This window comes from Cupressus sempervirens, chromosome 1 (assembly GCF_028749045.1).
Source record: "Cupressus sempervirens isolate cs-2001-9-10 chromosome 1, ASM2874904v1, whole genome shotgun sequence".
Lineage (NCBI taxonomy): Eukaryota > Viridiplantae > Streptophyta > Pinopsida > Cupressales > Cupressaceae > Cupressus > Cupressus sempervirens.
This window is the reverse complement of record NC_143118.1, coordinates 394,295,695-394,312,270: the sequence shown is the minus strand read 5'-3', so window position 1 is coordinate 394,312,270 and position 16,576 is coordinate 394,295,695.

The following is a 16,576-nucleotide window of genomic DNA, read 5'->3' as shown; positions in this document are numbered from 1 at the left end:
AAAAAAATAGAGTGGCATCGCACTTTCTTTTTTAAACTTGTGCCGTTGATCCTTGAAAAATCCTACGATCTGGGAATGACAACTAAGATGACTCAGCTTTCTTCTTAACACATTGGTAGTCAATCCAATAAAACACCTCCACCTCTACCTTTCCTTCAAGGCTGGCGCTTCAAACCAGGCCCATGGATGACTATGGACACGTGTCATCAACTCGCTAACTCGTTATACATAATTCTTGAGCACCTTTCCACAGCGAGCTAGCGATGATCACTGATCTTACTTTAATCGTGTGGTAGACAATTGAAACAACCTTTAAGAACACGATGGTGGGTCCATTGCTCGTTAACTCACTATACCTAATTTTTGCACATCTCTTTATAGCGAGTCAATGAGCGTCATTGATCCAGACTTGATCTTGTGGACAGTAATTTCACTTCAATAGTGGTGGGCCACACTCACTAACTCGCTATACTTAACTTTTGAGCACTTCTTTATAGCGAGTCAACGCCACCCTTTGATCCCGGCTTGATCTCATGATCAAAAATCTTTGTACCTAGTACACAAGAAGTGGGTCCATGATATCACTGTCCATGATATGGGCCCTGCAGATTTCTACCAAGCATTGGTTGAAAGTTCGACCAATGAATGGCAGAAAATGTGCTGACAATGCCAACATTTTTCAACCACCGTATTGGTCGAAGTTTTGACCAACCTACTGGATGGCCAAATTTTTGACCAAAAAGTTTTCAACCAATGCCATCTAGTTTTCTACCATGCATTGGTCAAAATTTCGACGAATGTCCCACAAATTTCTACCAAGCATTGGTCGAAAGTTCGACCAATGAATGGTAGAAAATGGCTCAACAACTCGAATATTTTTTGACCAACATATTGGTCAAAATTTTGACCATCTAGTAGGTTCATCAAATTTTTGACCAAAAAATTATTGACCAATTCGTTGGTCAAATTTGGTCGAAAAATGGGTCAAAATTTTGACCAATAAAGGTTGAAAAATGAGCCCAAATGTACTAGTGACATTACAAACAAAATACTTATCAACAAGGGTTTTGAGTAAGGTGAATCCTAAAATTTATCTTATTTTTTAGTCATTTACATTTACATTTCTCATTTATGATTAATTCCTTAACCTAGGTCTTGACCAAGGCCCTCATCCAATCCAACCATAAAAACCATTCTCATCTATATAGAGAAACAGGATATCATGATTTGCATGCATATCTAGAAATAACTCTATGGGAGCTTTCTAGAGAATTTTTTTGTAATATTGCCAAACTATATCAACAATTTTTTAAGATGTCCTTCTGACAAGTTGACCTAATCCTTTTTTCCTTCTTGCTGAAAGATTTCTAGATTTTGTTCCTTTCATCATTTCATTTTGAGATCCACAGTTGGATATTCAAAAAAAGGTTCAAATCTACAACTTTCAAAGCTAAAATACATCTTACTCTATGTATTTTAAGGTGAATCTTTCATATATATATTTTTTCATATATTTACCCTAGATCTATATCTTAATTGGGCTAATTATATACACATAGCATATAGATTTTTATTATTTAAGAAATTGGTTCAATTTTGCATACACATTATCCTATAAGGGCCAAAGAGTACATTTCCTTCTATTCCATTCCTCTTTATAATTCAATTTGGTGTTGGGGCCCTTCTTCCCTTGGGTTCTAGCTAATCTAATTTGGATTATAAGTAGAATCATATTTGGAAATTCTCTTATTTCCCTCACAAAAATATATGAATGGCTTAGTGGCTCAGATAAGCAAAAACCTAAAATCATATTAAGGGTCCCCCTTTTCCCCCTAAACTATCCTAAAGATATTACTATCCAAAAAAATCATCACATTACCAGACAACTCGAAGCCCTATGAACTTGAGGTAAATCCTAGGTGGTGGAATGATGGTCACTACCAAGATTAACATAGGAATAAGGGCCATAAAACCAATGAATGTATAAAGCTAGAAAATTTCATTTAGGAAATAATTAATAATGGTAAAATCAAAGTGGATGGTCATATGAACTATGTTGATCATAAGGCTTATCAGGATCCTTTCCCTAAATATGAAAAAGGGATAGCTTTCAACAACTAAAAATAGAAATGAGAAAGTTAATTATACGTACACAAGTACTAATAATTGAATAGAAAGAAAATAAGGTTTTCTTTCTTAACCTAAATTTCTAAAAGGAATGATCCAAATTGATTAATCTCAAGAAAGTGATCAGTGCATAAATGGATCATGTGACAGAGAATAGGGAGAAAGGAGGTTCTATGATCTTTCTATTATGGGGAGTATGTGCTTAAATCCTGAAATAGACAAAAGATAAATACTAACCTTGAATTTGGAAAGGGCTATTTTTGATGTTTGTATACAGTTTTGGGGATTTTTGCACCTATTCAAGACTAGAAATGTCGAGATGGAGAAAACCCAAAAATCTTTTGTATTTTTGAAGGGAGGTCAACCTTGACCCTGATAGCAGGGCACAATCTTACCCTAGGGCACAATTGTACCCCAAAAAGTTGACCTTCACTTGCATAGCTCCGACAAAAATTCTATTCATGGATTTTGCAAGTTTGATGAAAAGGGTATCCAAATTTGCTCTTCAATTTGTTGTTATACACCTGTATCTATAAGAAAAATGGTTTGTTTGTTTGAATGGGGGATTTTTCTTAGTCAAACCCTAGTTTGGAATCAAACTTGAACTGTAACTGAAATTGTAATAAATGTAAACAAAGTAAATGAAACAATTCACCTTGCTTATATTGAAATCCTTGTGAAGGATTTGAATCCTTGGATTCACAAGTATGGGTGCTCCAAATGTATGTAGAAATGTATGTAGGATGTCTCAAATCAATGGTATTAGATCTTCAACACCAATCTTGAATGTATCTTTGCATAGGGAAAAGCTTGGATGAATATGGATGGAGAAATCTTCAACAAGGGACCTCCATAGAGATTGAATCCTTCAGTGGCTAATAATGGATCTCCTTGATGAATTGGATGCTTGAACACTTGAATGCTTGAATGATAGATAGATAGTAGATCTTTACTTCATAATCATGTGTAAACTTCATACTAGTTGGATATGCTCATGAATTATGGATAATAACTTTTCTCATAAAGAGTGGAAATCAAAATGAGGGAAGAAGGATTCCTTATATAGAGATCTAGGGCACTAACTCCTAGAGAAGACTGACATGGGAGCATTAAATCCCATTTAAACCTAACCCTTAGAAGTGGACCTACATTAAATGCAATTTAAGATTCTACCTTTTCAAAACCTAAAATAGCCAACCTGGAAGTGGGAAAAGAAATTTCCAAAGCTCAAGATCCCAAAAAATTTGAAAATTGAAAATGAACTTGGGGTCAGGGATGAGGTCAACCCTACCCTAGATCAAGGTCGAGGTCATCCTTGACCTAGGTTAGGGTTGAGGTTGACCTTGACCCACCAAGTCATCCTTGACCCAGAAGTCAATGTCCTCAGTTTCATAGAGTAGTTTGTCAGAAATAGGCTAGAAATAGAGAGAGAGAGAGAGAGAGAGAGAGAGAGAGAGAGAGAGAGAGAGAAGAAGAATAGGAGAAAACAACCAAATCCATGCAAAGACCCATTCAAGGTACTTGATATGACCCCAGACCACTTACTCAGATGAATAAACACTCTTAACATAGAAGTACTTCCATTTTAAGATGATACATTTAGTGCCCACTTTAGCAAGAGTATGGAATCCATGCAAACTCTTGGTAAAGTAGATCATAATGAAAAGATAATATTATTAAAATCAAAGAGACAAAGAGATCCTCAAGCCCCTAGAGACTTAAGTCTGTCAACTCTAAGATCGCGATAAGAGAAACATCTTTAGATAAAAGAGAAAAGAAAAGTAGTGTGATTATCTCACACAATGAAAACTTATGTCTCATTGTGAACCACGCAATGAAACTACACAACTGGAAAGATGGAATTGAACTGCCTAGTGAATGTGGCTACTCACTAGTCAAACCATCAAGGATTCACTCTTAAGAATATTCTATTCTATAAGAGTAAAACCAAAAAGTAAAAAGAGATCCAATCTTAAGGACACCTTTGACCTTAAGAGATAAAAAATATGTGAGCAATGTTTATGGATTAGATTGTGTGAGTTTTTTTAGCATCAACGTTTCGGATCATACTACATGATCCATCATCAGGATGAGAGAGCAACAGAATATGAAATGTCAAAAAATATATTTGAAACTGGAGTGATCAAGAGATCCTAAAATATAAATCCATGTTTTAAGGATTAGTCATTAATCAAAAAAGGGAGAAAAGGTATCTTGAAAATAATATACATATATATGTATTGAAAAGTATGTGTGTGTACAATAAGTGAGCAGAGCATATGCCTCCATGTTTAATTTATTTCTAACACTTTAATTACAAACTTATAACAGTTAGAAAAAGAAAAAGAGTATGCCAATTTATCGCATTCACTTGTTCTTGCAATAGAGGCCCCTTTAGTGCGGCAACCTCTTGCTCCTCCAAAAAGAAGGAGCCATCATAATTTGACATTACATGTGCCAAAAGAGGAGGAGAATGAAGCAGATATGGATGCTCCTATGAGTGCTTTTCTTAAGAGAGCTCAGAAAAACAAAAGCAAAAAGAAATGATATTTTAAAAATCTTCTTTGATAAACCTTGTTGGATAATGAAAGAACTTTGTTTTAATTAATTTTGTATGAATGATGCATATTAATAGCGATTTTTAGTTTATGTTAATGAATATTGTTATGTGTTAATGAAGTTTTGATTAGTATTATGTATTAATGAATTTTATATCATATTAATTAATGTTATGTGAGTGTATTGATTGAATGTTATAGTTCATAAATGGATGAATGAATGAATGAAGTATGTAATTAAATGATAATGGGTACTTTAGATTGGTGTTAGGGGGAGAGGGGTGAGGCCAGATGAGCTTCCACCTTCACGTGGTTGGCCTTGTTAAGTAGAGAATATTATAGTATTCTTGAAACCAAAGGAAGCTCAAATTTTTTAAGTCTTCAAACACACATCCCAATCCTCTTTAACGAGACTAAAGTTTTTTCACTTGTAATAGTCTCATTGCAGTCATCTTTTGGTTCCTTCAACATATAGTTCTTGCTTAGTTTAAATCCTAATTATTAGATATTTGTCCACATTGGAGTTAGTTTGGCATAGAAACCTGCATATTTTATTATATATATTTAATCAACTAAAAGCAATGTAGAAATCATTCACATAGTTGATGTCTAACAAAAGAAGACAAGATGCATATACTATTTAGCATGGAAAACCCTGTAGGTGAATTGTGTGTCTATGTACACACACACATATATGTATGTATGTATATAACTTCAAAAAAATGTGTAGACTCAATTAGCAAGAGACACCAACCTCAAATCTTGCAATGCAAAAAGAACTAACCTTTGAAATGCAAAGTGTTTATAATGTAGGTAGATTTGCCTTAGATCTCCTTCAAGGTCTTCAACAAATCTGCCTTGTACTTATGAATAATCCACCAAGATTTGAAATAGTGTTTTTCAATAAATACTCTAAACTTGGAATATACCTTCATAAAAATTCTGCCTTAGATCTGCTCATCATATTCAAAATAAGCCTTCACATGTCTGTTCACTTAGGTCTGATTTAGGTCTTCCACAAATTTGGCTTATAATTATGCTTTTGAATCTCTTAAAATCTTCTTTTTATTCAAATGATATTTAATGAATTGATTGATACAAATTTCCTCATACTTGAATCCAAATATCATTATCATTGTCAAACATAACACAGACATAAAATCATTTTGGTTATTTGCTTGTTATACAAGTTAGTCTTATCTTTTTGGTTTTCACAAGTCATGCACTTATGCATCTTTGGGATATCCACAAGCTATTAGAGATGTTTGGATGGTTCATGTCCTTATTTTTTTTGTGTTGTTTGTAGAGTTTTTGCCATGAAGTCTAAGGCTAGACATGTTGGATGTTTGTGATAGACATGTCCACCTATAAGAAAAGTATCAAATGTAGAAAAAATGCAAAGCAAAGCTTGTAAGGGTTTTAGGTGTCTTTAGACCTAGTAAAGCTTGTAAGGGTTTTAGGTGTCTTTGGAAGGGTTAGTGAAGTTATAAAACCTTTGAAAAGGTTAGTGAAATATATTAAAGGCATGTATGATTGTAAGTTGTCAAAGTTGACACTTTGTGTCAACTTAGACAACAAATTTCAGTTTATAACTAACTGGTAATAGTCAAATAGTTAGACAGTAGTGGTTGTTTACTGTTGTTTGGTTATTTAGAAGGGATTTTTTGAGTGTTTGCGAGAGAAGTAGAGTTGGGGTGGTGAGACAAGGCATTGTGAAAAAAATTTAATCAATAAAATAATCCTGTTCTCTGCAATTCAATCTCTATCCCATGGAAGAGTGAGTTCCTATGATGTATCAAATGCATTTTGACTAATATTTAATGTGAGAAAATTTTATTATTTTTGTTATATTGTCCATGCATTCTTTTAATTTTCATTGTGAGTTGAGTAAGGAATAATAGACTGGTGCATTCAAACCAGTGACTGGTTAGGCACAGTCAACTATACTTATTCTGAAGTTTCCAATGTAGATTCTCTCCTACCACCTGTAGTCACTGTTATTGGTGGGAGACAATGAGGTTGTGATAATTTATTTGTACTATATTAACCAAATTCAGGAGAGTGGGAAAAATTGGTGTAAGTGCAGTGTTGGATGGTAATTGCTGATGGAGGTTTAGCTTGGATTAGACACCAGTCTAATAGACAGTGGATCATTTCATGTTTGAAGATGTTTGGGGGGTGAATCCTTCATTTTTGGGGGGTGTCTATGCTGCCAAAAATGAGACAGTAGAGCAATGCTAGTGTTATGATGGGCAAAATATGTCTTTCATTGTGATAGACTATTTCTAAGTCATTTGTGTTGTTTCTTGCTATTGCCAAGCAGTCTTTGTTTTCCTTGAGACCATGAACAAAATTATCTACCATTTTTGCTAATGATAAACTTTTGACTTGAGCAATGATAAATTTTATTATTAATCATTATAGTAGAACAACTTTTGACTTGTTCAAAAATTTTAGTCGAAGGTGTTGGAATTGATAATGAACCCCAAGCTCCTAGAAATCACCTGCAACCAAAATGCATGTTACATCTATGTCTAAGAGAGAATATGATCCAAAAAGCATGACTACTTTGGTGATTTGGCTATTATTGCAGCACTACAAAGTGTCTTATAGTGTTTCTCATTTTCTTAAATAATAGGCAATTAGTTCATGATTTCATCATATCTTATAGTGGAACAACTCCAAGAATCTTGGGTAAATTGCTTGCTATAAGAATTTCTTGTATAGGACACTCAATAATGTGGGCTAAGTGGTGGGAACAAAGAGGAAGAAGAAAGGATCTCTACAAGTGCATGGTGCAGTAGAATTCAAAAATGAAATTGGAGTGCTCTCATATATTCATTATAAGAATCTAGTCAGGCAAATTGGCTTTCATCTCCATTCATGATGGAACTTACAATGATGCATATCCACAACAATCTTTAACTTCCAGCAAACAAGTTAAACCTAAAGATAAGCTGTTTGAAGACCTGGTTGACTTTGCCAAGGCAAAAAGTAAAACTTCACCCAGTAAAAGTGAAAGTTTTTAAAAATTAGAGGTTGTTCTCTGGGATGGTTTGTACTAAATATCTTCAAGTAGCTTGCTACAAGTGATGGTTTAGGTGTAGCATCAGTTTTATTGAAGCCACTGTATAGTCTTTTGTTCAATTGAGGTTTAGTATTCATTATGTGTTATATTATTCCTAGTGCACTGCAATTTAATTTATTTATTGTTACTTTTTTTTTCTGATATGAAATTCCTTTTGAAGATTTGTATATTGAAACAAACTTATGTTCTTACCTAGAAGGTAAACGATTTTAGTAACAGTGCCAAAAGATTCACACACACACACACACATATTGCAATGTATTGTTGAAGCTTGTTCAATTTCAGATCTCAAGTAGTGTGTGAGCATTATCTTTTCTTATCATAGTATTTGTGGGAAGTAATTACCTGTGTGGCCTTCCACTATTCTCTAGTTCACAATTTGATTGTGGTATTTTGTTCAAAGAAAAGCTTTATAATTACAAGTCTAGGATATTTTAATAGATCATTTACTTGTGTGAGGGGATAAAACCCATTTTGGTGCCCTAAAATAAGATAACTATATACAGAAACTCAATCATTGAGACATTTTGTATGGACTTGAGCTATCTTGATCTAGGCTCAGATCTGTTTCTATGCATTTGCTATAACTATTTCTGGGCTTTAATCTGCAATGTGAGACACTTATTTTGTTGGAAGGTAATTTAAATAGGAAGCATTTTCTACTGCTAATGTCTGAGAGTTTGTTTTATAAATTATATATAAGTTTATTATTATCAATATGCATGAAATCTTATAATAGGAGAATATTATCAATATGCATGAAATCTTTAAGATCATACAAGATTTTCATTCATCTAGAGTTGCATAGGTGTTGAAACTCCTTTATCATATACAGGTTGTTGTTGGAACTAACTGTTTGAAAACATCATAATGTGGGTTATTTTCATATTGCAACACTATTAGCCAATCAGAAAAGATGTAGATTTGAAATTTGTTTCACTTTTTTTTCATCCTAAATTAAAATACATCTACATTATTAATAGTTATTTTTTGTGTTTTAGGTGCAATTTATCAGATAACCCCCTTTTTGATATGTCTTTTGAGTTAGTCCTTTGCTGAAACAATAAATTAAAAGATCATTTTAATGTAGGGCCCTGAAGTCAAAAGTGGAGATCTACCACAGCCTATCATGCTCACAAAGGACAAAGAGTTTACTTTCACAATCAAAAGAGGAGTGGGCTCTGAAGATTGTGTAAGCATGAATTATGATGATTTATTGAATGATGTGGAGAAAGGAGACACACTACTTGTTGATGGTACATTCTCTTGTGCTGGCTTGAAAATTCATTTATTAGCTGAAAAGAACAGAGTTACTAATGTTATTCGCAACATTTTCATAGCTTTCTATTTCTTATCGTTATTTGAATTTCTCTAGGGGGGATGATTTCACTGCAAGTGAAGTCAAAAACATCAAATTCTATAATTTGTGAAGTAATCGATGGAGGAGAGCTTAAATCACGATGACACTTAAATATGCGTGGAAAAAGTGCTACCCTGCCTTCCATTACAGGTTAAGTCCATTTTATCAACTCTCAGGCATGTATAGCAAATTAGATTTTTGTTGCTTATTGACATGTACATCTCAATCTGCTTCTTTCTTAGGGACTTTGATTTCATTTTGATTTCCCTTTTTTGTACCTAATATTGATTGATTGAAGTTACCTAGAATATAGTTGAATGATATGTTTATCAATCTTGAAATATGTGTAATATTTGTATTTTTTTGTTACTTGTATATGTGATGAGTTGTTTTGACCAACACAGCATCTGAGATAGCTTAATTTGGTGTTTGATAAAATATATTTCTTATCTTTTTTTTTTGTAGATAAGATTGGGATGATATTAAATTTGGAGTTGAGAATGGCATAGACTATTATGTTGTTTCCTTAGTTAAAGATGCTGAGGTGGTGCATGAGTTGAAATATTACCTTAAAAGTAAACCTTTGAAGCAAAATTTTAACTTTCCAGTGTAATATAATCCTTTGCAAACAGTATTGGGCTTGATATAGCATGTTCCCTTAATTTATATTTTAAATCAAAATTTAAAATGTGATAAAATATCAATGCATTTGTATTTGTAATTATGTGAAGGTTGTGGTGTGGATATCCATGTAACTGTGAAGATTGAAAGTGTTGATTCAATACCAAATCTCCATTCAATTCTTTCTGCATCAGATCAGGTAAGTACAGTCTCCCCAGATCAGAGGTTTTAGTTGGATAAGTTGTTACTTTATGATTGGTGATATTGCTTTGAATGGGGTCAATAAATTATGTGAAGTCATGCTTGTCAAGCATTATATAGATATTTAAATGCACATGCTACTTTGTTTACTGTTTAGTCATGCATGTATTTGTTTGGATGTTCGTGCTTTTCCATTGTTGGTTTTTGATGGTTTTTGTATGGCTTTGATGTAAAATACAAAATATAAAAGCTTTACTTGTGAATATGTTATAATCTTCTTTATATTGTTGGCAAGGACTATGAGCTTCAATAAAGATGTTTTTAAATCAATTTTTTTGATTGTCTATCATTCAGTGAAGTTAACTAGAATGAGACCATCATTTAGCTGCCTGACTGATTCCTAGCTATTGAGTTTTTAGATTGTAGTTTCCTCATAGAGCTCAAGATGTTTCTGTCAAGAAACGAGAGAGCAAAACTTAAACGTGGACAGTAATATCTAAATTGACACTTTGAAAGGAGGGATAGATATATTCTTTATGCTATAATTTTCACATGAAATAAATTAATATGATTTTTTTCCTGTGTTAGTAAAATTTGTGAGCCCATATAGCCTTTGGAGATTTTTCTAAATGCAACATAAGTTGGTTAAAATGGCATAACTCTGAACTGTGAAAATCTTGACATCTTCCTCATTCTGAGACTATTTGCTTCTAATGGGCATTTTTATGTCATCACAACTTCTCATAATTGATTGTACTAGGTACATTCCCATGCAAGACTTTTTGGTATCTTATGCTTATGAAATTTTAGTGTATGTATTTAAACATGGCATTCTCTTTAGATTCTACTGTTGTAATTCATAAATTTGACATTAGTTCAATCTCATAAATTATGCCTTTGTTATCTTTGTCCTCTCCATCTTTTAGCTTCACAACAAAGGTCTTAGAAGTTGTGAATTGTCAAGAAACATTTTTCTGTGAGAGGAAATGCACTTTTCCAATTCCTAACAGAGATGTTGTGGCATGCAAGGGCTATGGGTATTTTTGTGCAGCTATCATACCATGCATGGGAAAAGATCTTCTATTTGCCATAATTTTTGTCAGTGCTACCTTGAGAAGAATTTAGGGTTAGCTTTAGGTTCATTCTAGCTCTGATTCCATCTTGTCACCTTTTGTTTGGGTATGAGATGCCAGATTTTGAATACATAGGATACAAGCTAGGTTTTAAAAGTTAAGAAACATTGTCTTACAAGTTAGATTTCAACAGCTAAGAAACAATGATCTTATTGTTTTGTTAATTTTTACCTTCTTTTGAACTTGGTATCCAAGATTTGTTGTTTTGTCTCTGTAAACACCACTTAACAGTATTTGGCTAGTCTCTAGCATATCTCACACACCCAAATATTCAATCGTCTCAGTTGAGGTTGAAAGATACCACCTAGAGGACTGACCAAGATAGTCTCCCAAACAAAAACACCCTTGTCTTTTGTCCCTATTCAGGTAAATATTTAGCTTTCCAGATGTCCAGAGTCCATATAGCAGTTTATATGTCAATCTGATTAAATTGTGAATGATCATGCATCTCTTAGTATTTAGGGCTCCACTATTTGTCCAGACACCAGTGTCAGAGTGTAGAACTATCGTGCAATAGTGTTTCTACAAAATAGTTTGTGTTCTCGGTCTGTAGGATCTCTATTCTTTAGTACATGTGTCTAGTTTTGTGATTTATAGAGGGAAGAGCACCATTCTTTAATGCAAGTGTCCATTTCTGATGGCCATACAAGGTTGGAGCGCCCAGATATTGTGTAAGTGACTTGTAGTGATGAATATAAATTGTGTGTCTTTGTCCTAGTCTCTGTCCTGCAGAAACATCCATCTTGAATGCTAGTGCTTCATTTGATTCTACAGAATAAAAAATTTCTTGGATCCTTGTTCATGTGTTTCTATTCCCTTTTCTTCTATCTGCTACTACCTACAATATACAGTTGTATAAGCTTACAGTCTTATGAAAGTACTTCGTTGGAGGTTTTTTGATATTTATATGCTAGTGGTCCCTTGGACATTATTGAATGGTTTCTTTCATTTAGTTTATTTATGACAAGCATTTACACACTGCTTGCATGCGAATGGTCATAGCCACCTTCATTTTTAGCCACACTCATTCAAGTTATGCATGTATTGAATTTTTTATGGTATTTGTATGTTGTTTAGGATTCTAACAGTTGTCTCTTCCTTCCTCTTCTTTAGGCTATGGTAGCTCAAGGGGATCTTGGAGCAGAGCTTCCTATCGAGGAAGTTCCTTTACTCTTGGTAATTTTATAGAGTTTTTTTATCATCAGTTAAAATGTTACACATATCAATGAAATTCATTTCTTGAATTCTGTGTTTGCAACCATTCTTGTTGAATTCCCTATTTACTACCCAAGATCAGGCTAATATTTCAAATCACACTAGATATGATGCAGTCTTCCATACTAACACAAGCAGTGTTAACTTGGAAGGGCTTTCTATGCTTCCCTTATCACAAGGTGCACCTTCATCTGCCATGGAAGTCCAACTAGATGCTCTTGGCCTTGGAATTCAATTAAGCTTCTTGACATTATTCATCTTACTTTTTAATTATTTGCAAGCCAAAAAAGAAAAGATGGAGGCCAGTTTCAAAATGCCCTCTAATTTGTCATCTTGCTTGGTTTTTTAAGAACTTTTTTATCCTTCATTGTACTCATAATGCAATTTCCTAAATAGAATTTAGTTTTCACTTGCTTGATTTGATAGAAGAGTAGAATTGGGTCTAGAAGAATAGAATTTAGTGTTAAATTATTAATTCAGCTAGCTGAAGAGAACTACAGATTACTTAGCAATCAGGTTTGGAAGCCTATCATTGGATCCATGATGTAACCTGTAAGAGTGAATGGCAGATTTAGCATTTAGACTTTGATCTATATTTTAATTTATTTTTTATAATTTCTAAAATGAAAACTACTTTTATCTGTTTAGTATGTAAAGTTTTGATTTTTTTTCATAGCAAGTTAAATTATGATACTTCTAGAACTAGAATTTAATTGTGTAGTTTTTCAGTTAAATTTGTTGGTCTATTTTTCATAAGTAATTAGTGATAAGAACCCACTTAACTGATCCATAATAACTTTTCCATTTATTGCCTTCCTCTTTATTTGTCTTTTTATTGCATCCATCTACTACCATCATTCTCATGAGAGAGATTCTTGTATACAGCTACTAATGAGAAATGAGTTCATAAATTCAACTAAAAAGTCATAGATTTTTATATACAGCCGATCATTTATTCATGTAAATGAATCAATAGATTGGATTCAAAAATTATATAATTGAATCCTAATAATTGTCTTATAGTTGGAATATATTTATACTGATGCAGGAGCATCCAGAGGTATAAGGGCAATCCTGTGTCACCCAAAAAAATATACTTAGACTTAGTTTCTATTTCATGTGTTTTCATTTTTGGATACCCATTTGGGTCAAATAAAAGTTCCAACTCTCACAGTTCCACTATCAGTGTGTTTGAAAATCCCAAAAAAATAGGAACATGTAATTGGGCCATCATTTTGGTAAACTAGAAGGTGTGAATTGGCCAAATGAATGTAATCGTGATTTAGAGCATTCCAGAAAAAGAATCAGGTCAATAGACCCCACGGTTTGAAAGTTATTGCAATTTTTTGAGTTTTGGAGACCTCCTAAGAATGCTTCAAAGTCAGTTTAGGGGCATTAAATGACCTCAAAAAGGGCCAAAAATGGTGGATGAGTGAAGCTGGTCCATAGGGCTATAGAGCGCTTCAAGAGCTTTCCGAAAATGTAAACGGTTCGTCAATCAAAGCTACGGTTCAAAAGTTATGCCTCTCGAAAGTTTGGTTACTGTTTCTGGATTCTTCTAGATTTGCACCAACTTCTAATGCAGCTTCTAGAACCTTCTATTTGGTCGGTGGATGTCTACTAGCACTTTCTAGAATGTACTCCTAGTCCTTAACCCTCCAGGGTCTATTTAAGGAGATTTCTGGCATTGTAAAAGGCAGTTCAGAGTGGAGTTTGAGAGGAGGTACTGAAAGGAGAAATTATCTCTAGATTTATGCTATTGTAAGCCCTTAGGGCATGCTTTGAAGTTTATTTTCTCAGTACTATTTGTACTAGCTTATTTTCTCAGTTAATACAATTTCCCTTTTTTGTTGTGTCTATTCTGTTGTGGGTTGTGTCCCCATCATATACATAAGTAGAAAACATCAGTCCATAGTAAATTGGTACATATGAAACTGAGTTTAACTATGAAAAGCTTTGTGATGCACAATTTGTTTGTTAAATTAATATATACTGAGAATTGTTCTTTTTATTTCTTACCAAGCTAGTCTTTTCTTGAGAGCGGTAGGGGAGGTGGAGGAAAAGCTCATGGAGAACATCAATAAGCTAAAGGCAAAAATGGTGAAATTGGAGGAAGCGAGACACATGGCAAGACTAAGAGATTATAGAAACAGATGTGTGAGGATGAAGATTGTATACTATGATGCCTTCAAAGAAGTTATTTTCAAGGAAAAAAAAGATAAGCTAGATTTTCATGCCAACCTTAGCAAGCTTGAAATTGTTTCCTTTTATGATAAGTTAGAAGATATGGTGGAAACCCATGATCGAATGGGGATTATGAGTCAGACCAATGGGGATAAATATGGTGGGCAATGACTTGATGGGTTGAAGCATGGCCATGGAGTCTACAGATGGGCAGATGGGAGTTGTTATATGGGGACCTTGAGTAAGGGGCTCAAAGATGGGAAAGGTACATTTTATCCTACATGTGGCAATCAGACTAGGCTATGCCACCTTTTGCAATCCTCGCCTTCCAATGTGGATCAACATGACGATCTCTCCGTTGATGACCAATCTTGTTGGAAGGAGAGAAGCTCTTCTATGTCTGATTTTGAGGTTTATTTGAATACTTCTTATGCCCCTAGCTCCGAAACAACATCCTCAAAAACCCTTGAATCTAGAATAGTAAGAACCTTTTCCTTTGATGGGATAAGAAGCTCAAGTAGTGAGGAATTTGATGATAATGACGAGGGTGTCAGAACTTGTGATCCCAAAAATTTTCCTGTGCAATCTATTGTCAAGAGAGAATATGTTCAAGGAGTTTTGATTAATGAGGTATCCAAAATAAATGTGCCTTCCAAGGCTGTGAAAAGAGGGCATAAATGGTAGCCAAATGAAAGTAAGAGACAGGGTGAAATTATCTATAAAGGGCATATAAATTATGACTTAATGCTCAATCTATAATTGGGAATCAGGTTCGCATATTTACTTGCATATTCACTCATATGACTAGCAACTTGCTCAATATTTTACATTTATATGGATATACCTTGTAATGTTTATTGATTTTGCTAACAAGAAATTCAAAGTCAGACTAACAAGAGAATGAAAAATGTATATGTGTAATATTTGAATGATGAAAACAATATGATTTTAAAATGTGTATTTATTTTTAGTCAATTTCTTGTTATTGAAGAAGACTGTATTGAAATATATTGTGAGTTTGTGTGTTTGTCCCTAGACATATTGGATTCACAAAATTTTGAATTTGCCACACTTGGTTTTGGGTGTACAAGAGATTTACATTTTAAACACCATGCATACTAATTTAGTCTCATCTATGCAATTTTTGCAATTAGTCGAAGAAAGTGGGAGTTATTGTTCTTAGTTTATTTGGCAATTTTTGTTAGCATCCTTGGAAATTGATGCATCTTTGTATCTTAAGATGCTAACTGTAACTAAACGAGTCCTTTAAGCTATAAATTTAGGTGTGGTAGCCAACTAATGCTAGTTGTAAGGTACACAAATTTTATATTGTGGGATTCCTCAGTTTTCCTTAATGTTCCACAGGGTTTCAGCATCCTATTATTTTTCTTTTCTTCATTGTTTACTAGTGTGACCATTTTACAATTACTTCTTCGTATGCTGCCAAATTACTATAATCATGTTCATACTTATGAAAGCACATTGATCGCTAAATTTTTTGGTCTGCATAGTATCAAAGCAATAGGAGGACAAAAGGTATTTTCTATTCTTACTCTGTTTTCCATTTAATCATTGACATAATATGTCAATTTTTGGTAACTAGACGTTAATTTCAAAGTTAAACATGGTGAGTGCGCTTAAAGTGGCAACTTGGTGGGGCAAGTTGGCGAGCTAACTTAGCGAGGCCACTTAGAGATGCGACATGGCGAGCTAACTTGGTGAGCAAGCTCGATGAGTAGACCTCAAGACTGACCTTGATGAGGCACTTTAGTGGGGTGACTTGATGACTGAACTCAAAGAGTCAACTTGGCCAATATACTTGAACAGTCGACTTGGTGGGGCAAGTTGGTGAGCCAACTTAGCGAGTCCACTAGGTGAGGTGAGATGGTGAGTCAACTTGGTGCGGTGACTTAGCGAGCTGACTTAAAGACTAACCTTGATGAGGCGCTTTGGTGGGGTGACTTGATGAGTGAACTTAAAGAGTCAACTTTGTGAGCGTACTTGAATAGTCGACTTGGTGACATGACTTGGTGGGTTGGCTTGGTGATCTGACTTGCGTGCGTACTTGAACAATAGACTTGGTGAGCTG